Here is a 4,819-nt window from a genome sequence, read left to right as displayed (position 1 = left end):
CCTCAGAGGAGAACAGGCGAGAGAGAGCGTTGGGCTTGATGTTGCGAGAACCTGGTCGATAGGTGAGGGTAAAGTTGTCTCAGCCCCCTCCAGCCAGTGTCTCCACTCCTCCAGTGCCAACTTGACAGCTAGCAGCTCATGGTTACTAATGTCATAGTTGCGCTCTGTGGGGGATAGATGACGAGAGAAAAAGGCACAGGGATGCAAACGGGTCTCAACATACTGTGACAGGACTGCCCCGACCCCAGCGTCAGAAGCATCGACTTCCACAATGAACTGCTTACTGGGGTCGGGCTGCACCAGAATGGGTGCAGAAGGAAACAGTTGTTTAAGCTTCAAAAAAGCCTTGTGTGCCTCAGGAGACCAACAGAACGTCACATTAACAGAAGTGAGTCTAGAGAGTGGTGAGGCAACCTTACTGTAGGCACGGATGAACCTCCTGTAGAAATTGGCAAATCCCAGGAACCGCTGCAACTCCTTGCAAGACTTGGGAACCGGCCACTCCTCCACCGCTCTGATCTTTTCTGGGTCAGGCTTGATGCTCCCGCTCTGAATGATATACCCCAGGAAAGACACAGTATCCACATGAAAATCACACTTCTCTGCCTTCACAAATAGTCTGTTCTCTAGCAACCTGGTGAGAACCTGGCGAACATGAGAGATGTGTTCCTCCATAGACTCCGAGTAGATGAGGATGTCATCGAGGTAGACGACCACAAAACGGTTGATGAAGTCCTGCAGAATATCATTGATTAAGGCCTGGAAAAGATCTTGGCACCTTCTAGAGAGCCCAGGGTGGAACTGATTAGTGGGAGTGGGTACTTATTCTTTACTGTGATCATATTTAACCCACGGAAATCAATACAGGGGCGTAGGATTGTGTCTTTTTTATCTACAAAAAAGAAACCAGCACCAAGGGGAGAGGTAGAAGGCCGAATTATCCCTGCAGCTAGAGACTCAGCAATATATTTCTCCATGGCTTCTCTTTCGGGGCGTGACAGATTGTACAGTTTACTTGAGGGAAGGGGAGCACCCGGCAGGAGGTCAATAGCACAATCGTAAGGGCGGTGTGGAGGGAGAGAGAGGGCTCGGTCCTTGCTAAAAACCTCCTGGAGTTCGTGGTATTCAGGGGGAATCTTGGACAAATCAATGGGGGTTACCTGATTGCAGGATGGAGCAGCTTTGCCCCCAGCAGGCTGAGCAGACTTAAGACAGACTGAGTGACAGAGAGAGCTCCAACCCAGGATCTTACCGGTGTACCAGTCAATGTGTGGATTATGAATCTTAAGCCAGGGATGTCCTAGTACAACAGGGGTCTTAGGAGAGGACAACAGGAGAAAGGTGAGTCTCTCATGGTGGTTACCTGAGACTGTCAATGCCACCGGGGAGGTCTTGTGGGTTATGGTGGTGAATACCTCTCCATTGAGAGTGAGGGCAGGAATGGGGTTATCCAGAGGCTCAACAGCACATCCCAGTTGTTGAGCTAGTCCAGTGTCCAACAGGTTATCCTCTGCTCCAGAATCTATGAGGGCCAACAGCGACAAAGAAACCCTCCCCACACAGATAGAAGCCCGGACTTGCAAACGAGGTGGTGAGGGAGATTGATTACTAAGAGCTTGGCTCGTCAGTACCCCCACGTCTACTGACGAGCCCTGTCTTTTGGACGTGACGGGCAAGTGGAAATGAAATGACCGGGCTTACCACAGTACAGGCACTCCCCAGCCCGGATCTGACGGAGGGGTTCTTTCGGAGTAAGCTGGGCATGGCCCAGCTGCATGGGCTCCTCTGGGGAAGAGTCCGTGCTGCCTGACTGGGCAGCAACACCGGTAGGGGATGGTTGGACTAATCTGGAAAAAGAGGAGACAAGACCAGGGGAACGAGCGGACCTCTCCTGCCATCTCTCACGGAGACAGTTATCCAACCGGATGGCTAGGGAGACAAGAGAAGGTAAGTCGGCAGGTTCATCACAAGCAGCTAGCTCGTCTTTTAACTGTTCATTTAGTCCCTTGGTGAATACTCCCTGTAAAGCAGCATCATTCCACCCCGAGTCCGCAGCCAGGGTCCAAAAATCAACAGAGTAATCGGCAACAGAACAACTTCCCTGCCGAAGACTGAAGAGCCAACTAGAGGCATTTCCACTGTGACTGGGGTGGTCAAACACAGCCTTTAGGCGCGCTTCAAAATCACTAAAAGTCCATAGGCCAATATCCATCTTAGAGCTCATCGCCTCCACCCAGGACAAAGCTCTGCCCCTCATAAGTCCTATGACATAATTTATCTTCGCGGCATCAGAGGAAAAAGAAAGCGGCGGCTGGCAAAAAATTAATCCACACTGTGGGGCGCCAGTGGCTTAGTGGTAGAGCAGGCGCCCCATGTACAAGGCTGTTGCCGCAGCAGCCCAGGTCGACTCCAGCCTGTGGCCCTTTGCTGCAGGCTGGAAAAATTAATCCACACTGAAGCAAAAAAACCCAGACACTTATCCAAATCCCCATAAAAAGGCTCGAGATCACTTACGTGACTGTCTCTGGGTTGGGGAGCTGGCCGGGTTGACGTCGCCTCATCCTGTCCTGCCACTCTCTGCACGAAGAGGCAAGATGAGCTATCTGCTGGGAGAGAGAGGTTACATGGGCTGTGAGGCTCTGGTTGCTCTCGGCCAGGGCCCTTAACAGTTGTTCATGTGAGCCGAGTAAAGCCCCCTGGTGAGAAAGGGTCTGCCGGACCAAGTCTGCGGGATCCATTTAAGTGGCCAGTTCGTACTGTTAGGTTTTAGTAAAGAAGTGGATCCACAATGCAGACTTGTGTTAAAAAAAGGAGAGTGAGTTTATTTTCACCAAGCTGAGTCCAAAAAACAGGGAAACGAAAAGCAGGAGTCCATAGCTGGAACCAGGAATGTGGGAATGGAGCTGGCCGAGGTGGGGAGGCAGGCGACAGGATGGTACACTGGGAGAAAACAGAGGTAAATTAGTCCAAACGAAGAGATTCAAAATATACATGCAGCAAAAAGTTACTAGATAGTCAACTAGAGGCCGGGACGTAGTTTACCACTTAAAGTAACTGACGAACTGGTGAGGACTGGATGAGCAAACTGGGTTTAAATACTGGAGGAAGTGAGTAGTGGCAATCAGGCTGATGAGCAGCAGGTGGGTAGTGGAAGCAGGAGGTGAGTAGTAGCAATCAGGATGATGAGCAGCAGGTGGATAGTGGAAGCAGGTGCCGTGAATGACAGAAGATCCCGCCTCAGCCAGCTGACAGACAAAACAAAAACACAGAACACAGACACAGACCCAACACCTATCCAATCAGAAACCTTCCCTACCCCAAACCTTGCACGGATCTGAATAAAGGTGATTACAAGGCAATTAAACTGATCTCATGTGTAAACCCTCATTCAGAAGGAATATTTCCCATGTAAACTAACTGGAAAAACTTATTATTTCATTCCAAATGAGAAGCCATCATGTAACCGCACCCAATGCATCCACTGATTGCAGTTCCAAATGTCTTAAGCTTGTCATAGCCATCAATGTGCCAGACATAATTGGGACCGCGGCTGTGGTACACATGCTTCCGTTCGTTTCTTGACCTCAGACCCACACCTTCATCATCCAATAACTGTAGTAATATTCAAACTGTTTCTCTGTCAGTCACAATTCCATTTAACCAACATTTTTGGTGCAGCCATCTGTAACCATGACACTGACCAGATGTTTCCAGTTGTTGTTCAGTGAAAGTTGCCACTTCAGCTACATTGGTTTTATCCTTTCGATGCCAGAGCCTCTTCTTGCTTAAAATCCTTTTCAGGGTGCGTTTGCTTAGCACAATCCCATTCGAATTTACAAGCAAAGGAAGAATTTCATCCGTTGTAAATCCACGTTTAAAGTAGTCCTCTATGTACTCACAATCCATCTCTGTGTCAAACTGAATAAGAGATCTAATGCCAAAGAGCTGCTACTGTTCTACTATCTCATAATAATGACTTTATATCTCATAATTATAACTTGTTATCTCATAGATATGACTTCTTAATTTCATAATCATGACTTATCATGGGGCTTTTTTTTTCTCAGTGGTGAAAACAGGCTTCCATACAAACCTTTATAACCTTTATTTCAAGCTGACATGACTACTGTAATGCACTTTTTACTGCCTCTCAGAACACACTACTGAGAGACTTAAGCTCATTCAAAACTCTGCAGCTCAGTTATTAACCAGAACCAAGAGGAGAGATCACATCAGGCCAGTCTGCACTTGCTTCCTGTCACATTTACAATTGATTTGAAGCTCCTCCTTGTATACAAAGCCTTAAAGGCTCTCTAAGTCTTCCTAAGCTTGAAAAGTTTTTGTCACATACAGCAAACATCTCCTCATGATCCGCTAACTACATGTCCTCTGCATGTGCTGTGAAAAAGTCCGGTCTCTGTAGGCAGCCCAGGCTCCGCAAATGGCAGCAAAAACATTCTGGTCCAGGCTGCACCAACTAGCCAGCGCAAGACCAGCGAAAGCAAGCACACACACATGAACGCGGTGCCCATGTTTCACGGTCTCGCACAAGCGCGCACATGTGAACACTGTGCCCAAAGAGGCAGTTAGAGCTACAGGCTACAATGAGGCTAAAAGGCGAGCTAGCTCCGTTGTGTTTGCAGTGTTTGACATAAAATTTTTTCTCCACTGGCCCCCCGGGCCAGTAGTTCAGAGTTTTACTGGCCCCTTGTATATTCTTACTGGCCCAAGTAAAAAGAGAGAGAGAGAGAGAGAAAAAATGAATATATGTAGCCTGGTCATAAAATGAGGAGACCTGACACAGAAACTACTTTTTGTG

The sequence above is a fragment of the Epinephelus lanceolatus genome, chromosome 19, assembly GCF_041903045.1.
Source record: "Epinephelus lanceolatus isolate andai-2023 chromosome 19, ASM4190304v1, whole genome shotgun sequence".
Lineage (NCBI taxonomy): Eukaryota > Metazoa > Chordata > Actinopteri > Perciformes > Serranidae > Epinephelus > Epinephelus lanceolatus.
The sequence above is the reverse complement of the archived record's forward strand: the minus strand, read 5'-3'. Positions refer to the sequence as shown.